At 46.6% G+C, this 26,054-nt stretch overlaps 1 protein-coding gene across 3 annotated transcripts in view; it reads right to left on the bottom strand.

Moving 5' to 3' along the window:
- The window catches only part of KLHL29 (kelch like family member 29), a 1,044,731-nt gene that overhangs the window by 744,989 nt on the left and 273,688 nt on the right, over window positions 1-26,054 (bottom strand). For all 3 annotated transcript variants that reach the window (XM_069236009.1, XM_069236012.1, XM_069236010.1), the window contains one exon: window positions 21,113-21,194. The gene's annotated coding sequence lies outside the window, so the exon portion shown is untranslated. The remainder of the gene's footprint in view (window positions 1-21,112; window positions 21,195-26,054) is intronic.

Below are 26,054 nucleotides of genomic sequence, written 5' to 3'. Positions count from 1 at the left end.
CAGGATTTCACAAGAAGGTGTGAGTCCCCTTTGAAGAAAGGTGACTTCAAAGACTAAAATGGGTATAAGAAGGGCACCCAAACTTACAAACTTTAGAAAAACACTTCTGGAATCAAGAGGAACCTCTGCCTGGAGAAGAGCTGATCGCTGAGGAACAAGTGCTGCCCTGCCTGTGACTGTGCTTTGTGGAGCTTTCCTGCAGTGCTGCTTCTGCCAGAGTAAGAGGGCAAAGACTGGACTTTGTGTGCCTTCCATCTTGAAGAAGAAATCTCCAAGGGCTTGATGTAGAGCTTGCCTCCTGTTGTTGAAGTCTCAGGGATAGCAAAGACTTCTTCCTGCCAGCACCTGGAGTCTCTGGAGAGACCCCTACTCTGCTCTGTGGTGCCCTTCCAGTTCCTGGGACCCTGAAAGGAGAGGCTGGCAGCCTAAGGACAAAAATACACGCACCGAGCACCGTGCGGAGAAAAGATCGACGCGAATCCGATCGCGGCTGAGAAAACGACGCAACGCCGGTTCCGCAGCTGAGAAACGACGCCGCAGGAAACGCGACCGAAAAACCGACGCCCGGAGCAGGAGAAACGACGCGCAGCATCGCTGACGGAGGCTGAGAGATCGCACCCTGCGCCGCGGGACTTTCGGATCGTCGTGTGGCTGGCTTTTTCAACGCGCACCGCCGTGCCGAGTTGTTTTCGACGCACACAGCCGTGCAGGGTTACTTTCGACGCACACCGCCCGTGCGGGGTTATTTTTGACGCAAACCAGGTACATTTTCACGCTAGCAGCGCTAGTGTGGTGTTACAACTACCTAAAGACTCTTTTTATTTTAAACCTTTAAAAAATCATAACTTGACTTGTGTATGTTGGATTTTTGTCGTTTTGGTCTTGTTTTGTCTAGATAAATATTTCCTATTTTTCTAAACTGGTGTTGTGTCATTTTGTAGTGTTTTCATTAAGTTACTGTGTGTGTTGGTACAAATACTTTACGCCCAGCACTCTGAGGTTAAGCCTACTGCTCTGCCAAGCTACCAAGGGGGTAAGCAGGGGTTAGCTGAGGGTGATTCTCTTTTATCCTAACTAGAGTGAGGGTCCTTGCTTGAACAGGGGGTAACCTGACTGTCAACCAAAGACCCCATTTCTAACATTGGTGACCAGCGGTCGGGATTTGGACTTGTATTTGTACTTGACATACAGTAATTAAGTGTACACTACTGTTTTGATCTCAGACCACTACGTGACCACATACTACTAGTCTTGTGATTTTTGTTTTTTCTACTTGGACTGTTTTTCTCTGCATTCAGTTTCTTTTTTTTTCGCTGATCCCGTGATTGACTTTTCTGGAACTTCATTTGAGAACTTGCTTTTCTGTTTTTGGAACTGTGCATATTTTTTTAACCTCTCATCATGTCTCAGTCTGGAGATGCCCTAGCTGAAGCTGCTTTTGACTTGGAGAAATTGGAGAGCTACAAAGTGGCTCAGTTGAAGCAGTTTTGTAGTAATGTTGGCTGTCCCATTAAGAGCTCATCCAAGAAGGATGAGCTGCAAAAGGCGCTGAGGGCCTGGGTGACAGCCAAAGCAGCTGAGGGGCACACAGATGAGGAGCCAGAGGGGGAAGAGGAGTTGCAAGTCACTCACACTGATGTAGTGGGTGGGCCTGCTATGTCTCAGGGGAGAATCTCCAGGGCAGGTAGCAGTGTGTCCTCCAAGAGTCTGACACCTGGAGAGTTACAGGACAGACAGGCAGAGAGGGAGTACCAGTTGGAGCTGAAAAAGCTCAGTCTAGAGATGGAACAGAGGAAGCTGGCCCTTGAGGAAAGGAAGATAAACATGGCTCATGAGCTCAGTTTAAAAGAGATTGATCAGAGGAGTCAGTCCAGTAGGGATGGTGGCAGCAATTCTACAGTGCAGCCTGAGAGAAGGGTACACATCCCAAAAGACCTTGTGAGGGATTATAAGAGGGAGGATGATATCTACTTGTGGTTCAAGGGTTATGAGTCAGCTCTCCACATGAACCTGGTCCCTGAAGCTCATTGGGGGGCAGCCCTGTGGAAGCATTTTGAGGCAGAGGGGAGGGACACACTGACGGCCTTAGGGGATGCTCAGAGTCTCACCTACCCTGCCATGAAGGAGGCCTTACTTACCAGGTATGGTCTCACCCCTGAGCAGTACAAGGAGAAGTTTAGATCCTACAAGAGAAAGGAATCCCAAACATGGTTGGAATGTGTTGATTCTTGTTGCAGGTCACTGGATGGTTGGGTGAAGGGCAGTAAGGTAAACACGTATGAGGGGCTTTACAATTTAATTGCTTGGGAGCACTTGTACAGTTTATGTTTTCCAGAGCTGCGCCAGCACCTCATTGACAGCAAGCTGACTGACCCCAGGAAGCTTGCACAGGAAGCGGACCGCTGGGAGAGCACCAGGGTCCAAAAGAGGTATGGGGGAGATCACGCCAAGGGTGGGCAGGGTCCCTCTCAGAAGAAAGGGGGGGGTAAGGGCAAACAGGATGAGTTCTCTAAAGGGCCCCAAACTGATTCCCAGGGTAAGGATTCCCAACCCCCCAGTGAAAAGAAGCCATGGTTCTCCAAAGGGAAGCCAATGGCAGGTGGTCCCCTACGTAAGTGCTATTCATGTGACCAGGTGGGTCATGTGAGGGGGGACCCCAAATGCCCCAAAAGTACACCGGCACCCACTGGTGCACCGTCCCAGGGTTTGGCCAGTGTAGCGCTTGGGGAGGAGTTGGTTTCAGGTGGGTGGGAACCAGCAGAAATGACCCTTGTCTCACTAGGGGACAGTGAGATGGTCCAGAGAAACCTGGTGCCTGATAACACTAAGAAGTACAGGCAATGGGTGACCATCAATGGACAGAGGGTGGAGGCTCTAAGAGACACAGGAGCCAGTGTGACTACAGTGAGGAGTCACCTGGTGTCTGAAGAGCAGATTGATCCCCGGGTACTTCACCAAGTAGTTGCAGTAGACAATTCTGAGCGCCTCTGCAGAGTGGCGCAGGTTCCCTTTGAATGGGGGGGGGTCTCAGGTTCCTGGAAAGTAGCTGTGAGTCCAACCATGCCTGTTGATTGTTTGCTAGGCAATGACCTGGAAGATTCCCCTTGGAAGGAGGTGGAACACAGGTCTCACTTGGAGATGTTGGGTCTGCCTGGGTGGGTATGCGTATCCACCCGGTCTATGGCAGCCAATCAGGGTAGTCAAGAGCCCCTGGAGCCTGAAACAGTGGCCCAGGGGACCGCCAAGAAGAGGAAAGGCAGGAGGCGCGGGAAACCCGCCCCAGAAGTTCCCACGGTCCGGGAGGAGGCAGAGCCTGAGGGTGATGCCCCGGAACCTACAGGGGAACAGGTGGCTGAACTGGGGGAGGTCCCTGAGCTGTCGCAGTGGCAGCAGGAAGGGGGACCCACCAGGGAAGTATTCTGCACAGCGCAGAAGGAGTGCCCTACTCTTGAGGGACTGCGGCAGCAGGCTGCAGCCCAGGCGGCTGGCGGGGCGCCAGGTACTCACCTGATTTATTGGGAGGATGGCCTCCTGTATAGTGAGCCTAAGGTTCCTGAGCCGGGGTCAGCTTGTATGCTGGTGGTACCCCAGGGCTTCAGGACCTTCCTACTGGGTTTGGCTCATGATGTGCCTTTGGCAGGACATCTAGGGCAGGACAAGACCTATAAGAGGCTTGTCTCCCACTTTTACTGGCCCTTGATGAACAAGCAGTCAGCTGCTTATTGTAGATCTTGTCAGACTTGTCAGGCAAGTGGCAAGAGTGGGGGGAAATGCAAAGCTCCCCTCCAACCTTTACCGGTAGTCAGTACTCCCTTTGAAAGGGTAGGAATTGACATTGTGGGGCCTCTGGATCCCAAGACAGCCATGGGCAACAGGTTCATCCTGGTCTTGGTGGACCATGCCACACGGTACCCCGAAGCTATTCCTCTAAGGACGGTCACCGCCCCCGTGGTGGGACGTGCCTTGATGGGGGTTTTTACCCGCATGGGGTTCCCCAAGGAGGTAGTATCTGATAGGGGTACAAACTTCATATCCACTTATATGAAGTCTCTGTGGAAGGTGTGTGGGGTAACCTACAAGTTCACCACCCCTTACCACCCCCAAAGTAATGGTCTGGTTGAGAGATTCAACCGCACCTTGAAAGGCATGATTCAGGGCCTGTCAGAGCCCTTGAGGCGTAAGTGGGACGTCCTCTTGCCATGCCTTCTGTTCGCTTACAGGGAGGTGCCTCAAAAGGGACTTGGCTTTAGCCCCTTTGAGCTCATCTATGGCCACCCTGTGAGGGGACCGCTCAGTCTGGTGAAGGAGGCTTTGGAGAAAGCTCCTAGTAAACCACCCCAGGATGTATTTAGCTACATGCTGGCACTAAGAAACCAGACTGCCCGCTTCAGGAGTCTCGCTCAGGAGAACCTGGAAGCAAGCCAGGAGGATATGAAACGGTGGTACGACCAGAATGCCACTCTGGTTGAGTTTCAGCCTGGACAAAAAGTGTGGGTCATGGCACCAGTGGAGCCTAGGGCTCTCCAAGATAAGTGGACTGGGCCTTTTGAGGTGGTGGAAAGAAAGAGCGAGGTCACCTATCTGGTAGACTTGCAATCCCCCAGGAACCCCTTGAGGGTCCTACATGTCAACCGCCTCAAACCACACTTTGAGCGAACTGAGCTATCCATGCTCCTAGCGACAGATGACGGGGTGGAGGAAGAGAGTGAGCCTCTTCCTGACCTCCTGTCTGCAGGAGAGAAAGATGGGTCTGTGGAGGGAGTGATCCTCTCCCCCTCCCTGACTGAGGAACAGCAGAGGGACTGTCGCCACGTGCTGGGACAGTTCGCCTCACTGTTTTCCCTGATCCCAGGAGTCACACACCTGTGCACACATGATGTGGACACTGGGGACAGTACACCTGTTAAACATAAGGTTTACAGGGTGACTGACAGGGTGAGGGCTTGCATTAAGGAGGAAGTCTCCAAAATGTTAGCCCTAAGGGTTATTGAGCACTCCAGCAGTCCTTGGGCCAGCCCAGTGGTCTTGGTCCCAAAGGCTACTGCCCCTGGTGCCACTCCAGAACTTAGGTTCTGTGTGGACTACCGGGGTCTCAATGCGGTCAGCAAGACTGACGCACACCCCATCCCCCGAGCTGATGAGCTCATTGATCGGTTAGGAGCTGCCAAGTACCTCAGTACGTTTGATTTAACATCTGGGTACTGGCAGATTGCCTTAACTGAAGGGGCAAAGGAGAGGTCAGCATTCTCTACCCCCGATGGGCACTTCCACTTCAATGTGATGCCCTTTGGGATGAAGAATGCCCCTGCCACCTTTCAGAGGTTGGTCAACCAGGTGTTGGCAGGACTGGATGAGTTCAGTGCCGCCTACCTGGATGACATTGCTGTGTTTAGTTCCACATGGGAGGAACACCTGCAACACCTCTGGAGAGTGTTAGAGGCCCTGCAGAAGGCAGGCCTCACTATTAAGGCGAGCAAGTGCCAAATAGGGCAGGGTTCTGTTGTGTACTTAGGACACCAGGTGGAGAGTGGCCAAGTGGCACCCCTACAGCCTAAGATTGACACGATTCTGGCTTGGGAGCCTCCCAAGACCCAGACTGAAGTGAGAGCCTTTTTAGGTCTCACAGGATACTATCGGAGGTTCGTTAAGGGATATGGTACCATTGTTACCCCCTTAACTGAGTTGACTTCTAAGAAGCAACCCAAGAAAGTGATCTGGACAGAGGCTTGCCAGAACGCTTTTGATGCCCTGAAGGCTGCCATGTGCACAGCACCTGTGCTGAAGGCACCTGACTACTCCACGGAGTTTGTTGTACAGACAGACGCCTCAGAGCATGGTATTGGAGCAGTACTCTCACAGCTGAATGAAGAGGGCCTAGATCAACCCGTAGCCTTCATTAGCAGGAGGTTACTACCCAGGGAACGTAGGTGGAGTGCCATAGAACGTGAAGCGTTTGCTGTGGTCTGGGCACTGAAGAAGCTAAGACCCTACTTGTTTGGGACTCACTTCCGAGTTCAGACCGACCACAGACCCCTCAGATGGTTAATGCAGATGAGGGGTGAGAACCCAAAACTGTTGAGGTGGTCCATTTCCCTACAGGGGATGGACTTTACGATGGAACATCGACCCGGTACAGAGCACGCCAATGCTGATGGTCTGTCCAGGTTCTTCCGCCTTAGTGATGAGAACTCCCATGAGGTTGGGTAGTTGCTCCCCACTTTTAGCTGGGGGGGACACGTGTTAGACTTTTCATCCTTGGCGTGGTCTCCCTTAACTTTTTGCCTCTGTTCCCCAGGTTGTTGATGTGTGCTGGACTCTGATTTTGCTGTTTTTGTTACTCTGGGCACTTTACCACTGCTAACCAGTGCTAAAGTGCAAGTGCTCCTGTTTAAATTGTATGTAAGTGGTTCATCCATGATTGGCATATTTGAATTACTAGTAAGTCCCTAGTAATGTGCACTAGAGGTGCCAGGGCCTGTAAACCAAATGCTACTAGTGGGCCTGCAGCACTGGTTGTGCCACCCACATAAGTAGCTCTGTAATCATGTCTCAGACCTGCCCCTGCAGTGTCTGTATGTGTATTCTTACACTGTAAATTCGACTTGGCAAGTGTACCCACTTGCCAGGCCTAAACCTTCCCTTTCCTTACATGTAAGGCACCCCTAAGGTAGGCCCTAGGTAGCCCCAAGGGCAGGGTGCAGTGTATGGATAAGGTAGGACATATAGTAATGTGGTTTATATGTCCTGACAGTGAAATACTGCCAATTTCGTTTTCACTGTTGCAAGGTCTGTCTCTCTCTCATAGGATAATATGGGGGCTACCTTTAAATATGATTAAAGTGTAGATTCCCCTAGAGAGTAGATGGACAGGTGGAGTTTGGGATCCCTGAACTCACAATTTAAAAATACATCTTTTAGTAAAGTTGATTTTGAGATTGTGCGTTTGAAAATGCCACTTTTAGAAAGTGAGCATTTTCTTGCTTAAACCATTCTGTGACTCTGCCTTGTTTGTGGATTCCCTGTCTGGGTCAGTTTGACAGTTGGGTTGTTTTTCACCTCACACCAGACAGTGACACAAAGGGAGCTGGGGTGTGATCTGCATTTCCTGATTAGCCATCTCTGCTAGGAGGGAGGGGTGGAGTGGTCACTCTCATCTGAAAGGACTGTGCCTGCCTCTGACAATGCTGTCTCCAGCCCCCTGGTGTGTGTCTGAGGCCTTGCCTGGGCAAGGCAGGATTTCACAAGAAGGTGTGAGTCCCCTTTGAAGAAAGGTGACTTCAAAGACTAAAATGGGTATAAGAAGGGCACCCAAACTTACAAACTTTAGAAAAACACTTCTGGAATCAAGAGGAACCTCTGCCTGGAGAAGAGCTGATCGCTGAGGAACAAGTGCTGCCCTGCCTGTGACTGTGCTTTGTGGAGCTTTCCTGCAGTGCTGCTTCTGCCAGAGTAAGAGGGCAAAGACTGGACTTTGTGTGCCTTCCATCTTGAAGAAGAAATCTCCAAGGGCTTGATGTAGAGCTTGCCTCCTGTTGTTGAAGTCTCAGGGATAGCAAAGACTTCTTCCTGCCAGCACCTGGAGTCTCTGGAGAGACCCCTACTCTGCTCTGTGGTGCCCTTCCAGTTCCTGGGACCCTGAAAGGAGAGGCTGGCAGCCTAAGGACAAAAATACACGCACCGAGCACCGTGCGGAGAAAAGATCGACGCGAATCCAATCGCGGCTGAGAAAACGACGCGACGCCGGTTCCGCAGCTGAGAAACGACGCCGCAGGAAACGCGACCGAAAAACCGACGCCCGGAGCAGGAGAAACGACGCGCAGCATCGCTGACGGAGGCTGAGAGATCGCACCCTGCGCCGCGGGACTTTCGGATCGTCGTGTGGCTGGCTTTTTCAACGCGCACCGCCGTGCCGAGTTGTTTTCGACGCACACAGCCGTGCAGGGTTACTTTCGACGCACACCGCCCGTGCGGGGTTATTTTTGACGCAAACCAGGTACATTTTCACGCTAGCAGCGCTAGTGTGGTGTTACAACTACCTAAAGACTCTTTTTATTTTAAACCTTTAAAAAATCATAACTTGACTTGTGTATGTTGGATTTTTGTCGTTTTGGTCTTGTTTTGTCTAGATAAATATTTCCTATTTTTCTAAACTGGTGTTGTGTCATTTTGTAGTGTTTTCATTAAGTTACTGTGTGTGTTGGTACAAATACTTTACGCCCAGCACTCTGAGGTTAAGCCTACTGCTCTGCCAAGCTACCAAGGGGGTAAGCAGGGGTTAGCTGAGGGTGATTCTCTTTTATCCTAACTAGAGTGAGGGTCCTTGCTTGAACAGGGGGTAACCTGACTGTCAACCAAAGACCCCATTTCTAACAACTATTTTTTAAGGTGGCTTTATAGTGGGCCCGACATTCAACAACCTCCTCTTTATCCCTTTGCATTTTTAGATAAAGTATCAATAATAGAGACAGCAAGACATGTGAAACCACCTAGCAGATATTAAATATATGGACACGTGACTACTGAATATGGGCTTGTATAACGGCTTCCACCAGACAATTGTACACTATCACAGAATGAGGTGATCCGATGAAGGGGGGTGGAGGGTTATGCAACTGCACGGTAACGAGTCACCCTTTTGTTGTATTGTGTTATGTTAAAATCAAGAAAAAATCTCTATATAAAAAACGTTCATATGAGGTTTGGATAAATTCCACACTAACCTCCTTAGAAGAAAACAAGGGTATGTACCCAAAGCATTCCTTATGTTTGAAATAGAGGGCATAAGTGTGTCGGGGCTATAGTTCCCGGAGTTCCCTTAACGCTTATCTAACATGTCCTTGGTCACAAGATGGTTCATAAGTCCAGAGGACAGAAAGATATGATCAATTACTGAGGCACAGCTCCTACTAAAAAAGGTGGGTATTGGTGCCATCGTATTTTGATTGCATTCATGGATATTAATACAATTTCCTTCTAAGGTTTCATTGCCAATCTCAAGATCCCTAGGGTTTGGGCAGGAGCCTAAGCAAGAGGTTGTATGTTATATTTAGCATTAAACTTTCCACAAAGAACAAAATTAAACCACTCCTGAGAGGACTCAATGCTACTAAACCAATAGTCAATAGTATTAAACAACACACGAAAATTAGAAGTATTAGAATACCGAAAATCATCATTATAAAAATTGATTGAGTAAGACCTGAAATCTTTGGCTACCTTTAATAAAAACACCTGAATCTCTCTACAACTTGCATCAATAGGGGTGATGTTGACACTCAACGTGACCTTGAAATAGGTCAAAATAGTCTCTCGCTCTACCAGAGCATCGTGGAACAGCGGGAATGGAATGGTAGACATTAACAAGATCATAGGACTTGACAAAAGACGGCCATTTAGTTAAATTCATTTTGGAATTACTACTCACAATGTTCAAACTAATTATACTAATAACAACAGATGCATGGGGATCCAACTTCTCTATTACAGATTTGCTGTTGTCTAAATGAGATTCATGTACTGCTATGAGATTGTGTCAATCCAACTCATCTAAATTCTGTAATGCTGAAAGCCTGTTCTATAATGGGAAAACATATTTCAGGCTGGGGACAAATTGATGGATTAGACAAACTCGCTGAGTAGAAAGTTCTGGAATCTGAGAGGAGCCACAAATTTCCTTCCATACAGTGTTCCCAAGTCTCCCAATAAAAATGGTATGTCACTTGTGACGGTAGGCCTAGTGCCCGCAAAAGGAAATGCCCCAAAACACTATGTGGACACATCAAAATTATCAAATACAAAACGACCTGTTTTGGCGGGTGGCGAGGCACCTGCATTTTTGGTCCTGGGCTCAGCAGCCATATAGGGAAACCTACCAAACCCAAACAATTCTGAAAATTAGACACCTGAGGGAGTCGAGGGAGGTGTGACTTGCATGGATCATCCATTGTTTTCTTATCCAGAATCATCAGCAAACCTCAAATTTAGCTAAAAATGACATTTTTCCACATTTCTGTGTGGGATCACTGCAAAAGGACACATTTCCTACCACCCAACGTCCCCATCAGTTTCCCGGTAAAAATGACACCTTACTTGTGTTGTTGGGCCAAGTGCCTGTGACAGGGAAGAGGCAAAAACATGTCAAAATTGAGGGGGAACCAAACGGGTCTAAAAGGGCAGTTTGGAAAAAAACATTTTCAGGCTGACAAGTGGGGCAGAATTTTTATCGGTATACATGAGACAATGCTGGGTGGTAGGAATTTTCCATCACATAAATGTGGGAAAAATGTGTGATTGCCAGCAAAGTTGGAGGTTTGCAAGGCATGGTGGGTAAGAAAATGGTCCGGGTGCATGTGAAGCACACAACCATGGACTCACCCAGATGTTTAGTTTTCAGATGTGTCTAGGTCTTGTGGATTTTTCTATATGGCAGCGTCCCAAAGTCCAAAAAGTTCAGCCCTCGCCATTCCAAGTGGGATGATTTTGAGGGTTTGACAAGCTCTCATGGCCCAAATGTAAAACCAAAAGACAAAATAATCGAATGTCCTCTTGCTTGCCGTGGGATAAGATGTTTTAGTGTGCGAGGGAGAGCTGAAAGTCTGTTTCCCCCCTTCAGTTGGGGTGGGGGCATCACCATGCCCATACAGGTTGGTAGTCACCACCCCACTATTTTTTTTTTAATTCCCTGGCATCTAGTAGGTTTTCTACCCCCCCTGGGGAGTGAATTGGGGGTAACTGCCCCATCTGCCCACCGGTGGGCAGAACAACTTTGGCCCCATTTATTTGGGGTGGGGGTATAGTCATACCCCCACCCTCTTTTTTGAAAAAAAAAAATCTTTCCTGGTCGACTTTCCCTTTGGGGTCAGATGGGCCTTCCAAAAATAGGCCAATCTGCCCCCAAGGAAGAAAGATATCACAAACTGTAATATGCCCCCATGGAGAGTGACCCTTGCCCAAGGGGCTTCCCCCCCCAAACAAAACACACACATAAATACACACAAATCCCTGGTGCGTAGGTGGTTTCTGCCCCCAAGCGGGGAAGAAATGGCCTAAAATAAATTTGCCCCCCAGGGGAGTGACACTTGCCGAAGTGGTTGCGTCCCATCTGTAAAAAAAAATAAAAAAATAAAAAATCCCTGGTGCCTAGTGGTTTCTGCCCCCCTTGAGGGCAGATCGGCCTAATAAAAATAGGCGGATCTTCCCACAAAGCGGGCAGAAATGGCCTAAAATAAATTTGCCCCCCAGGGGAGCGACCCTTGCCTAAGGGGTCGCTTCCCTTGCATGAAATTGTCGCAAAAAATATAAATCCCTGGTGTCTAGTGGGTTCTGCCCCCCTTGGGGGCAGATCGGCCTAAGAAAAATAGGCCGATCTGCCCCCAAGGGGGGCAGTAATGGCCTAAAATAAAATTGCCCCAGCGGGCCGACCCTCGCCTAAGAGGTCGCTCTTCATCTGTAAAAAAAAAAAAAGAAATTAATCCCTGGTTCCTAGTGGTTTCTCCTCCCCTGGGGGGCACATCGGCCTAATTAAAATAGACCGATTTTTTCCCAAGCGTGGCAGAAATGGCCTAAAATACATGTGCCCCCCCAGAGGAGCGAGCCTTCCCTAAGGGGTTGCTTCCCTTGCGTGAAATTAACCTTAAAAAACAAACAAATTCCCTGGTGTCTAGTGGTTTCTGCCACCCTTTGGGGCAGATCGGCCTAATAAAAATAGGCTGATCTGCCCCAAATGGCCTAAATATAATTTGCCCCCTAGGAGAGCGACCCTTTCCTAAGGGGTCGCTCCCCACCTCTAAAAACGAAAACAAAAATAATCCCTGATGCCTAGTGGTTTCTGCCCCCCCGGGGGGGCAGAAAAGGCCTTGAAAATAACTGCCCCCCTGGGAGCGACCCTTTCCCAAGGGTTTGCTCCCCTTATGATAATTTCCGTTTGGAAAATTATCCCTGGTGTCTAGTGGGCATTACAGCAGCCGGGTCACTTCACGATCCGGCTGCTGAAATGCTTTAAGAGACATCAAAGGGAAGGAAATTCCTTTCCTTCCCTTTGAAGCTTCTCAGACCCCCATCACATGATCGGAAGAGAAATGCTTTTACATTTCTCTTCCGATCCGCACTGGAAGCTGATCGGCCTCTGATGAGGTCAGTGCGCAATTGCGCACTAATGTCATCAGACGACATGTGGGGTGGAGGGGGGGCGGTGGTGGAAGAAGGAGGTTCCCCTTCCAGCCCTGCCATGGGGGTGGTGGAGGGAGGGCCCTCGGGGGGAGTGCTAGCACTTCCCCCGAGGGCCAGTACTACGACATAATAGTTACATCCGTGGCACTTCAGCACCGCAGCCACGGATGTAACCATTATTTCCTTGGCACTCAAGGGGTTAAAACAAGGCCAAATACGATAAAAATCCAACATACAGTAATAAAAATATGAATTCTGTAAGATTTACTCAAAAATACAGTTCCTTGAAGGCAATAGCTCCACCTGGGGCTATCATGGGGTTGTGATCAACAAAATCAACAGTTCAGGCCTGCAGTGGCATTGCGGGCCAGGTCCAGTGTCGGGAAGACCCACAAACAGTACCTTTGATTTGTAGGGCATCGTGATTCTCACAGTGAGCTCCGGAGAGTGGCGTCGCTGACGTTGCGGTGTCGGTTCCAGAGTCGGTGCAAGAGTCGTTGGGCCCTTGAAGTCACACGCGTTGCAGATCGAACTCTGGGCTGATGAAGTCAGGAGCGCTGGCGTGGATGGCGTCGGGGCTGCGGTGCGAAGCAGGACAATGCGACTTGCGGTGCCCACAGGTCACGGAACAGGCAGCGGCTTGATGATCGCATCCAGCAGCGTCCGTGAGACCAGGCTGCAGTGTGAAGTGGGGTAGTGCAACGTGCGGTGTCCACAGCTCACAGTGCAGGCAGCGGCATCGTGGTTGCAGAAGCGCTATCATCGGTAGCCCCAAGCCAGCGGGACGGGACGGTGCTTCGTGACCCTCACAAGCAAGGTGCAGGCAGGGATGCCTAGTGACGACACTGGAGTTGATAGTGCTGGCATTGGTGGACCGGGGCTGCGGTGCGGGACCGGACGGTGCTTCGTGCTCCTCACAAGCAGTGTCCACAGGCCACGGTGCAGGCAGCGACACCATTGTCAGCAGGAACGTCTTCGTCGGGGAGGTCCAGGCTGCGGTGTGAGCAGGCGATGCCGGAGTGCGGGGCCCACAGGTCGCGGTGTGAGCAGCAGCTCAGTGAAGTCATCTGATGATGGCATCGTGAGACCAGGGTCGTGGTGCGAAACGGGGCAATGCGACTCCGTGTAGATTCTAAAAGTCTGGGGTTTCTTCTTATACCCGTTTGTGCCTTTCAAGTTGGCAAATTTCAAAGCAAAGTCTCAAGTGTTTGCAAGATCCTTCCTTCTCCAGGCCAGGTTCCAGACACACACCAGGAGGACTGCATTGTGTGAGGGCAGCCCCAGACCTTTCAGGTGTGGATGACCAGTCCTCCCTCCCCTCTAGCTCAGATGGCTCATCAAGATATGCAGACTACACCCCAGTCCCCTTTGTGTCTCTGACTAGAGAGGTGTAAAACAGCCCAACTGTCAAATCGACCCAGACAGACAATCCATAAACAGACAGAGTGACAAAATGGTTTAATCAAGAAAATGCCTTCTTTCTAAAAGTTGCATTTTTCAAATAGACAATTTACAAACCAACTTCCCTAAAAGATGTATTTTTAAATTGTGAGTTCAGAGACCATAAACTCCACATTTTTAATCTGCTTTAAAAGGAAATCTGCACTTTAAGGATATTTAAAGGCAGCCCCTATGTTAACCTATGAGAGAGATGGGCCTTGCACAGTGAAAACCGAATTTGGCAGTATTTCACTGTTAGGACATATGTCCTACCATAAGCATACACTGCACCCTGCCTGGGGCTATGCAGGGCCTACCTTTGGGGTGCCTGACATGTAGTAAAAGGGAAGGTTTAGGTCTGGCAAGTGGGTACACTTGTCATGTCAAATTGGTAGTTTAAAACTGCACACACAGACACAGCAGTGGCAGGTCTGAGCCATGTTTACAGGGTTACTAACGTGGGTGGCACAATCAGTGCTGCAGGCCTACTAGTAGCATTTGATTTACAGGCCCTGGGAACCTCTAGTGCACTTTACTAGGAGCTTACCAGCAAATCAAATATGCCAATCATGGATAAACCAATCAACAGTACAATTTACACAGAGAGCATATGCACTTTAGCACTGTTTAGGAGAAAGGAGGCAAAACGACTGGGGATAACCCTGCAAAGAGGGCCAGGTGCAACAAGCAGGTTCTCAGGAGTGCTCTCTGGTTTATACAGTTCTATCATAGACGACCTTCTCACACCACTGGTAATAGCCCATGGATACAAATGGCAAGGCAATTGGGGATACTGAGGACAAAATATAGAGGGACATCTTACTTATGCCTCCCCGGACATCGATTTCCTCACCAAGACCTGGACCAACACCACCCCAGGCACGGATATAGGCAGTGCCATTCCCAAGAGATACAAGATCACCCACAAAGACCGCCCCAGCCACCCTGGGGTGGAGGGGAAATCGATATTGTCCTCCGGTCCATCTTGCACCTGAACACACACTCCGAAGAATCCACAAGCCTGATGGAACACCTCCACTTTAAACTACACACCAGCCCGACATCCACTATCGGGGGAACCCTTAGCTACCGCCCTCCCGGACCACATGCTCCCTTTGCCGACTCCATCACAGACTACATCTCTGCACAAGCCATCACAGACACCAACTACACCCTGCTGGGAGACCTCAACTTCCACCTCAACAACCTACAAGACCCCAACACTGCATCCCTCCTAGAAAACCTCCACAACACAGGGCTCCAACAGATTGTGACAGAGCCAACACACTCAGCAGGACACACCTCGATCCCATCTTCACTACAGGAACTTCCGCTACCTTCAGTCACACCTCAGAACTCCCATGGACAGACCACCGATGCATCCTTTTCACCTACCGTCATCAGACCTCAACATCAACCATCACATAGAAACTAGTCAAGAATCACAGAAGCCCATAGCAACTTCAGAGCCGCCACCATCCCACAAACTCATCAGAAACTCCAGAAAGAAAGCTGTACAAGACAGAATCTCCCCACAATTACACAACAGCAAGGAACTCTTCGGCATCATCAAGGAGTTTGCCCAACCCAACAGTGAAACAACGGACATCCCACCCTCACAGGACCTCTGTGACAGACGTAACACCTACTTCCACCAAAAAATCAAGACCATCTACGACAGTTTCAGCAAGAACACCCTTCTACCAAAACCCGACACCAACAAACCAACAATCACCACCTGGACCCCCCTCACCACCAAAGATATTCGGAGAACAATGAGGTCCATACACTCCTGGGCACCCACGGACCCATGCCCCCACCACATTTTCAACAGAGCCCCCAAGCTCCACCTCACCATCAACCGCTCACTAGTGCCGCCACCTTCCCAGACGACTGGAAACACACCATGATCAACCTCCTCCTCAAGAACCCTCAGCAGAACCCACTGACATCAAAATTTTCAGGCCCATCTCCCTACTCCCACTTTCCTGCGAAAGTCCTTGAAAAACGGTCAACAGCCAACTCGCCATGTTTTTAGAAGACCACAACATCCTCGACATCTCCTAATCCAGATTCAGGAAAAACCATAGCACTGAAACAGCCCTCCTGGCCGCAACCGATGACATCCACTCCTTGCTGGACAAGGGAGAGATTGCGGCACTCATCTTGCTAGACCTCGTGGTGGCCTTCGACACAGTCTCCCATCACACCCTGATACGAAGACTCCACAAAGCCGGCATCAGGGACCAGGCCCTCGACTGGATCCAATCCTTCCTCTCCAGCAGAACTCAACAAGTGAGACTCGCCCCCTTCCTCGCAGACCCCACACCCACCACCTGCAGAGTTCCCCAGGGATCCTCCCTCAGTCCCACGCTGTTTAACGTCTACATGATCCCGCTAGCCACCACTGTCAGAAGCTATGGAATCAACATAATTTCCTACGCCGACGACACCCAACTCATCCTCTCCCTCTCCAACGAACCCAACAAAGCCAGATAACTTCCACAAAGGCATGTAAGCAGTCACTGACTGGATGAGAAACAGCTACCTTCAACTCAACGCGAACAAGACAGATGTAGTCATCATGGGCTCTCAACCCAACACGTGGAGATCCATGATGCAACGCCACCCACCCCCAGAAACCCGCCCATCCCACCAGCCGAGCCTGCAACCTTGGGATTTTCCTGGACTCCAATCTCAGCATGAACCATCAAATCAACTCAGTCACCTCCACCTGCTTCCGCACTCTCACAAGTACTTCAAATGGATCCCCCTCGAACATAGAAAGACCATCACACACACACCCTCATCTCCAGCAGACTGGACTATGGCAACGCACTCTATGTCGGAATCAACAAGAAACTCATCCGCAAACTACAAACCATCCAGAACGCCCCACAGGACTGGTCCTTGACTTACCTCGACACTGCCACATCTCGTAACACCTGCGTACACTGCACTGGCTTCCCATAGAGTAAAGATTCACCTTCAAGATCCTCACCCACGCATACAAAGCCCTCCACAACACCAGACCAGCCTATCTGAACCAGCGACTCAACCTCCAAGTACATCCACAGGACCCTACGCTCAGCCCAGCTCTCTCGCGCAGAAGTACCCCACATCAGGAAAACCAGAACAGGAGGATGCTTCTTTTCCTACCTCGCAGCCACAGCCTGGAACGCCCTTCCTCTCCACATCAGACAAATCACCTCCCTCCTCAGCTTCACAAAGGAACTGAAGACATGGCTTTCTTAAGAACCACCAGTGAACGCTACACTTTCCCTTTCCCCAGTGCCTTGCGACTCTAACGTGTGAGTAGTTGTGCTTTACAAGCACCGATTGATTGACTGACTGACTGTATGCATGATAAAAGTCTCACAGAGGCACTGGTCCCCAAAAAGAATGTGCATGGCTCAAATGAGCCCAAACTCTAGCTGTTGGAAAATTGGCCAACCTAATTTTGATATTTGTCACATAGGGCCACATTATGACCTTGGCGGAGGGGATTACTCCATCCCAAATGCGACAGATATCCTATCTGCTGTGTTACACGTTCCATAAAATATAATAAAACTTGTAATATGGCAGTCGGGATATCCATCACATTTGGGATGGAGTAATCCTCTCCGCCAAGGTCGTAATCAGGCCCATAGTGTGGATGTGCCCCATTTCAAGCGCTACTGATCTTATACTTGGGACACCACACAATTCTTATGGTCAACAGTTCCCACTATCAGCATCTTTAGCCATTGTGCATCATATGACAAACATCCTTCTAATGGCAGATTACCTACAGAGATGGCTTAGCAAGGCATTATCTGTGGTGAAGCAGCGCAGTTTGTGGCTGTGGAAAATGTGTACGTTAACAACACATTCAGATTGGTCAAGGCAGATATTGAACATTGTGGGACATGAAAAGATAATCTATAAGCTACATGACCAAACTACAGGTTCCAACTCCATATGGAGACACTTTATGGAACGAGTATGAGAAATAATAGATCTAAGAATCCACATTGAACTATGCTCCTTGGCCTCATGCACTTGAAAATGGAGTATAAATGTAAACAATTTAGGACTAACACAACTCATATTGACTGTCACCTTCCAAAGCCTAAATCAGTTCATTACAAAGCTTGTAACTAGCACATAGCTAACAAATAAACTCCAGTCGGTTCTACCTGCATCCTCTTCTGGTCCTTACCTATGGTACTTACACTATGCCATACCTTGTAACCTTTACTATCTTGGTTCCACGATTCAAAGTTACTTGAAGCTCTCAGGAAGATAACTTTTTTGGGGAAGTAGTACACCCTTTTACAATAAATAAGGCATAATGATCGATGTTTAAATGTATACTGCACTCTTAGTTTTATTTCTACTGAGTACTCATTTTTCTTGTTGTGAATGTTCAATAAATAAAAGAGAAATCTGGTGCATTGCTCTGTTCTGCAGTTGTGTGCACTGTATATGATTTGGTGTCCCTGGACCTTATCATGTCCCTCTTCTGCGCCTGGACATGGGCTGTGCAGTGCTTCCTATGCACTAGCACTCATTAACTCGGCATTACCATTTACAATTAGCTTCAGACAACACAGCTCAGTGAATGCAGGCACGAAGAGACAGCCAGTTGTTCTTGGGATGGGCTCTCTGCAGTTTATTGAGTTATTACACAGTAAACAGTTTGCGTGCAAAGTGAGTTCAGTTCCAGCCTGTATCCGTGTGCAGACGGAAGACGATTCAAGAGAGTCGCAGGTGTGCCTTGAACTAGTTTGATGAGCAGGCACCCTTTACATGTGGCTTTATGTGTGGTAGAGTGTTGCTGCATAGTCTTAGGAGAAGAAATACTTGCTCCTGAGATATCATCCTATGCACATGACTGTAAGCATGACACTTGTCTAGGCTAGGCATAAGAGAATATAAAATCGAAGTGGGTATTAAATTACTCTTTTATAGTAGAGACAAAATAAAATAAGAAAGAAAAATAACAAAGTAAATAAGAGGCGCATTTAACATACATCTAGCCCCTGCTCTTCATTGCTAAAATTTCATCACAAAGTCTATAAGCCATATGTAAAATCTTGCGTAGGTCTAAAGTAAAATCTGATCTAAAATCCTTGCCTAGTTCTCAGGTAAGAACATAACCTCCTACTCCATTCTAAAACCATGACCCTCCCTCTTTATCTTCCTACCCTTCCACTTTCTACAACTCCTTATTTTCTTTCTACCTTAACTTACTGTACCTTACGTCTCCCCTTACCACGTCTATCTCCTCCACCCTCGTCCCACTACTTCACTGCCTCACTATGTCATTCGCTCTGCTTCTCTCTCCTTCCCCTGCCCATGCCCAATTCTCTTACTCCAGAAAGTCAGAAGTCACTTTCTAGTCAAGGAAGTGTACACATAGAAAGAAGAAAGAAGGTATTATGGAGGAGAATAATAATAAGGAATTATTTATCATATCAGTTTTTACCGAATGGAGTGATGTACATCCTCAGAGGAGTGGTTTAATTTTGACCGCTCAAGCAAGAATGCCAGTTGTGAATTTGTTTGAGATTACGAAAATCCAGTAACTAAAGCTACAATTCCAAACACTAAATGCTAATGTCATAATTAAACGTATACATTACACCACTAACTATTCATCAATTTTTACAAGTGTAGGAATAGGCTGGATAGACACCACAAACTATTGCACAAGAAAAAAATCTAGCTGCATGTTGCAAAAAGAAGAGGCTTTATCAATGCTGTCTCAAGCTTTCTTTGGTACTCTCTGGCTAGTGTATGTCAGACAGCTTGAAACATTAACTGTTCCTTTGATTGCCTCCATTTCTCGAGGTTTAAATTGTAATTCAACACTGTTTGGAAATCTCAAAACTTGGATTATATGAAAATAGGGGAAAATCAACATTGTTTGGAACTTGGGCCCCAAAACATGTCCTGACTGGGGCACCAACAATCCTAGGGAAGACCATGAGTAAGACTTCTCCCCTTTATCTTTTTATTTAATTCCTACTTTTTATGTTACTCATTAAAGCTTCAAAAATGCATTGAAATGTACACGACCCTGACTTGTGTTAATTTAACCATTACTGCAGGATGCAAAGCATAAGCGCCGCATGCATTCGCTCAAGTCCGAGGTACTGTAATGCCTCATGACAGGCACAGCTCATTTTTTCGTTGCATTCAAGAACTTTAGCCCTCTGTTTACAATGAGGGAACAGATATGTGGATCCAAGAATGCAAAATTTAAAGCTAGGGCTGGATACACTACTCAAACATTGCGTAAAGAGAGGCAATGCTGTGAAGCAATTATGCGTTGGTTGTGCTACTGTTGCATGGACATACTTAAGAAACGTGATTACTAAGCTTCCTTCTATTGTTCTGCGTATAAATATGAAAACCTGTCTTAATTTGTAGCAAGTGGTACTAACTGTAAATATATAAATAAATGAGTAAAACAGACAGCGTAGACTACCTGAGAATTATGGCTTAAGATGAAAGTAACCACTGAAAGATCAGAAGAACATTGCAATGGACTGGAGTAATATTTATCCAAATTACAACATAGCATGCTATCGCAGATAAGTAAAAACTCGTTACAGTAGCACTGTCAAAGATAGGTAATGAAGGGCCATAACACATTTTAAGGATATCTGCTTTAAACAAATGTAAATTTGAATGTTTGACTGTAAGGACCTTACATTGTTACTGGATATGGTGTACTGTCCAAGTCAGCAATACTTACTTATAGTAAAAGAGGTTCTTAAGATGTTTTTTATTATTTTCCAAACACCACAGCAGATCAATGCATGCGGTTTATAAAATATCTATTAATAATGCAAGAAACGTAATTATAGTGCTTCCCAGAATCTGAGTAATAGTTCATTTCATCAAAGGAAATCATGTTCTTTCATTCCCACGAGAGCCCTCTTAGTAGTTTGCACTAAACAGCAGAACTACCACTTCTGCTAGTAAATCATTACCGCCAAATAGTATGCTCAAGACATCCCAACAAAAGCAAACATGCCAAACGTTTTACTTAAATCATGACTAAATATACTTTTTTCGTACTTGCATTTTTACCAACCTATCCCTTTTCTATGTTAAAAATTATTCAACTCTCAGTCAATGAGAATTAAATAAACTCTTAAAAATTTCACTCACAAGGTACATTTCAAATTTCCCTGAGGGAGAAGGTCTTTTAGTTCGGCAACGTTATGGCACAGATATTATCCAGTGGTTCCCAACCTTTTGACTTCTGTGGTCACCCACTTTATCATTACTGAAACCGGGGGACCCCCACTGAATCATTATTGGAGTCTGGGACCCCCAGCTGAATCATTATTGAAAGCTGGGGACCTAACCTGATAATATTTTTTATTTTTTTAAGTAGCCCCCAGGGGTCCCCGGAACTCAGGTTGGGAACCACTGATTTACACTAACAAGAAAAAAAAGTAAAATGAAGACTATTTAGAAACAAGGTAGAAAAACAGCCTCTTACCTGCTCGTCACTTTCTACACTCTTTTTCTGTAATGTGTCATGGAGAACTCGTGCTGTGAGCTCTAATCAGTCCATTAAATACCTGTCAGATAAAAAAAAAAATCACAGTATGAACATGTTTGTAAAGCATCCCAAGCAGACTGAGCACACAATCGAGCGCCAGACATCACAATGGAGCACTGCACAATGAAGCGAGAATGGGCGACTATTCGCCAAATGTGGTAACATCAGGACATTCGGATATGGACTATTTCAAAGGAACACATCCAAAAGTATATTTTTCACTGTCTTAGGCTTGCTAGTGGAATTTCTTTTTTTGCTATGTCCACTCTTTTTATGAATATAAAAATTAAGTTTATTTGTTTTAGTAAATTGCAAAGTGATAGAGTGCTTTGCTTTAAGTCCTCAAACAAGTAATAGTCTGTAGACACGGACATCTGGACACTCAATCGAGAGAGTGATCTTTTTTCTGTTCATACCTTAGCTCGGTAACTCCATGAAGCAGCACATGCTCTGCAGAACGCACAGCTCACGGACACAGAATTGTGGGCACTGTGCCACCTTATGTGAGTTGTTACACCAGGAGCGGATGCACTAAATCACAGAGTCAAGGTGTAAGACTGCATGTGTTGCAATCAATGCAGCTTTCCAGAAATGTGCACCTGCTTCCCTTTTGTCCATGTGCAAAAATATTAGCAGTCACAATAAGGACTTGGCCTTAGACGTGTGTGAGAAGTACTGTCATTTCAATTCAATATTTATCAAAATATTACTACAGCGTAAGTGTGCTGCAGGACAGACCAGTTTCATTTATGCCTTTCTATAAACGAGGATTATAATCAAACATTACAATTTTCCGTTTTCACTGTCTGTTTTTACACATAAGTGCAGACTGAAAAAATGGGTTGCCCTTGTATGCATTTATTTGTAAAAACTGAAAAATAGAAGAAGTAGATATTATTCTGAATAATTCTCCAAGCTGGCAATCATGACAAAAAGACCAATGGCTGTCTACACTGACCACAAGGGAGTTAAAATAGATTTATTTAAATAGCTTCAGTTAGGCTAATTTTTTTACATGAGTGTATTGTATCACATATTGAAGCATAAATCTTACAGACATTTAGATGTAAGTGGAGTTTTTTGTCACAGAAGTTCTAAAGTATGTTTGCAACCTACTTTTTTTCACAGAATATAAAATAAACAGTGAAAAATATAGATGAATATAGACAGCATTTTCACTAAGGAAATATGAAATGTTTGCAAGACTCTGTACGATAAGACACGGAGCTCTAACAATAATATAGCAGAAAGGGTGACTACATTTCGATTAACATATTCTATAGTTTAAAGAAACAATAGGAAAAGCTGTGTTGATTTGACAGTCTCGCATAAACAGACTATTACTACATATACCACTTATGTGTTAGTTAGGCTAAGACAGCTTGTAATGCTGACAGTCAACATTACAAGCGAGTCAAAACACCGCAGAAAATAAAACAAACTAACACTCTTTTTAATGTCATATTTTTGGATAATAATGAAGACAAAAAATTGCACTTCTGAGAGTCTAGAATAAATACTGAAATGATAGATGCCAAATATTTATAATAATTCGCACACATATTACATGCACGCATATAAATAAAGCCATATTATAATGTGTGCAGTAACACACATGCACATGAAATTAAAGACGTATTGTTTATAAATATTAGAAAGTGTCCTTCTGAACAATCAGGAGAAAAAAGCAGGATATGAAAACACTACAGCGGACCGTAAATGTGAAATGAAGGGCAGCAGATTACATAACTGACAACAAACCCTAAAGTAGGTGAGTTCTCATCACTCAAGTGTAAAACCCTTAGTCTAAGTATTACATGCATGGAAATTTATTGAATGAGTTGATAAGGCAAATGAACCATAAAGAGGACTTTCATTTTTTTTTCTTGTAGCATTTGTTGTGCTTAAAAGCCAGAGGTCAAATTTCAGACATTATCTTCTCTAAAACTGCTGGTAGTCTTTTAAATTACAGATTATGTTTAGGCAGTCCCGGGTGCAAGACATGGGCTTGCTGTTGAGACAGAAGATCCTGCTGAGGAGGTTGGGAAAGGGGAGTTTTGGAGGGATGAAGGGGGGAAAGAGTGCCCAAAAAAGATCTCAAACTCAAAAAAGGAATAATGAAGAGGGGCTCAATGTTGGGGGCTTTAAGATATGGCCCCACCCTGAAAACTATTGCAGCACCTCTGCACAAAGTCAATCTCCTCAACTATACTTACCTTGTACTTTGCTATCTCAAGCAGAAAATTAATACCACATTTAAGTTGCCTTTTCTTTTTTTCTTCAAAAAGGAAGATATTGTTTCTGTTAGATTAATCCCCATACACAACTATTCAATGAGAGCTGGGGGTACTTTTACACTCTAACCCCTCATTTTTCTTCTTTAGAGCAATCTATGTTTGAAGTGGAGAGACAAACATTTGGAGTTGTGTGGATTGATACAAATGTTCAACTTTAAGGGGCTTCTTGCTACGGTCACCCCACTGTTATCTCCCTGGCCAGAGAACAATCTATATTAGAAAGGTTGCCATGGGAGGATTCAACGTACAAGTGAAAATGTCTGCAAAACCTAACTTTATGACTCAGGATTAGGGAGTTTTTTTATATTTATATTTTTACTCATTAGTGAATTTATGTAGAAACACACACTTTTGACTGGGCCCAGATATTCAAACATTTTCATCTGGGATGAAGGATAGTGTGCATCCTAAATTAAGAGTCATCCGAGGCACTGAAGTTGAGAATCACAAATAACGTTCAATTAGCAGGAATGCATAAATGATTCCTAGGCTGTTTGAGGGTGTAGCCCTTGCCTGCGGTACAACTGGGTTGGACAAATTAGGTTCTAAATCCATTTATTCACATTTGGCTTGAGGCTGACACAACTCATTTTGTTTGCACTTTATAATTGGAATAAACAAACAATATGCAACTTTATGCAGTCAGGCTTCGACTTAAAAAGGTGCATTGGCTCTGCAAATATGCCTGTAGCACTTGGCGAATGGAAGTTTTGGAAAAAGGCACAAATGAGGACTCCCAAAGAAGCTGCAGTTACCGCCCTCCACAAACATTTAGCGACAGAATCCCTTCTGCTGGACAATAATTTGTGAATTGCTGAAAAATGTTAAAGCTTTACATTTGTGCTCCTATTAGTTTTTGAGTTTTCCAATATATGAAAGACAAGGAGGGTAAAGAGTTGTGTGAGCAAAAGGAATTCCCAGAAGGGCCGATAGTGGCTTGGAGCCGGTTCCCTGCTGGTTGAGAGGCGGGCCATTTCTGGTTCAGGGCTGCTTCGAGTTAGATGTTCACAATCCAACTTATCTAAACGAAAACAAGCATTGGCAATAGTTCTTTGAATTTCCACTGCAGATGGTCATAAAGCAAATACATAATAATATAAATCTTCTCCTGGTAAAGCCACCTCTGCCTTCAGTGTGTCCTCGCCTCTCTTTGCAGCACCGTAAGTGCCTGCTCCATCTAGGGGAGCAAAGTAAATGTAGTGGGATGGCGCTGTCACAAGGTAAATATATTACTAGACGTGGGGGGGGGGAATGCACCATGGGCGCCAGAGACCTCACAATCCTACTTTGCGACCGACTCCGGTTGCAACTGTCACAGTGTAGAAAGACGGAACTACTGTGCATGAAACCGTAACCCAATACAGCAAAAAATCTGCATGAATGGCATACAAAAGGAACCCGCTGGGTTCACACGAGATGGGTGGCCTTTAGGGAAGGGGGAAAGCAGCAGGAGTGACAAAAAATGAACCTACTGGGCTCACATGAAAGAAGCAGCCCAACAGGAACGGGACAAGCGGTAGCAGATGCACGGAAAAAAACTCACTGTGTGTGCATAAGAGGGGGTGGTGCAGTGGGAAGGGGGGGTGCAGCATGAGCTGAACACAAAATGCAACCATTGGGCACATATGAGAGGCCCAGAGGAAAGGGGGCAAGGAACAAGAGCTGCACACAAAATGAACCTACTGGGCACACATGCAGAGAGCAGGCAAGCAGCAAGGGGTGCACAGAAAATATACCCACCGGGTGTGCATGAGAGGGGTGGTGCAGTAGGAAGGGGGGGCGCAGCATGAACTGAACACAAAATGCAACCATTGGGCACATATGAGAGGCCCAGAGGAAAGGGGGCAAGAAACAAGAGCTGCACACAAAATGAACCTCCTGGGTGTGCATGAGAGGGGTGATGCAGCAGGAGGGGGGGAAGCAGCAATAGCTGCACACAAAATAAGCTCACTGGTGCATATGAGAGGTGCGGTGAAGCAGAAAAGGGGCAAGCAGCAGGAGGTGCACACAAAATTAACCAGCTGGGCTCACATGAGCGGGGTGGTTCAGTAAGAAGGGGGCAAGCAACAAGAGATGGCCACACAATTAACCCACCGGATGCACAGGAGAGGAGCACACCGGAGAATAGGGGGCAAGCGGCAGGAGCTGCACATAAAATGAACTTCCCCAGGGGCAACTTGACTCGAAAGGGGTACACAGCAGGAGCTGCACACAAATGGAAATCAGGGAGCATGAATGAGAGCAGCAGCCCAGCAGGGAGGGGCAAGCAACAGGAGCTGCACATAAAATCAAACAACAGGCATACACGAAGAGCAGTCCAGAGGGAGAAGATAAAGACAGCAGGGAAAGCATCAAGGACCCTCCGAGCCCAGAGAGATGTGTAGAACATCACAGCAGGAGAAGGAAAGGACCACAAGGAAAGTGCAATGCACTCACCTGGCATCAAGAAATTTGAATAGTGCACTTCCACAATAACGGAGGGATACGGAGCACAGGGACAGGGCCTCCAATGCAAAAGTAAAGTTTACCACAGCTAGACTACATCTATGCAATGACTCAAGACGTCCACCAATGACAAACAG

Source organism: Pleurodeles waltl, chromosome 5 (assembly GCF_031143425.1).
Source record: "Pleurodeles waltl isolate 20211129_DDA chromosome 5, aPleWal1.hap1.20221129, whole genome shotgun sequence".
Classification (NCBI taxonomy): domain Eukaryota; kingdom Metazoa; phylum Chordata; class Amphibia; order Caudata; family Salamandridae; genus Pleurodeles; species Pleurodeles waltl.
The sequence above is the reverse complement of the archived record's forward strand: the minus strand, read 5'-3'. Positions and strand labels throughout refer to the sequence as shown.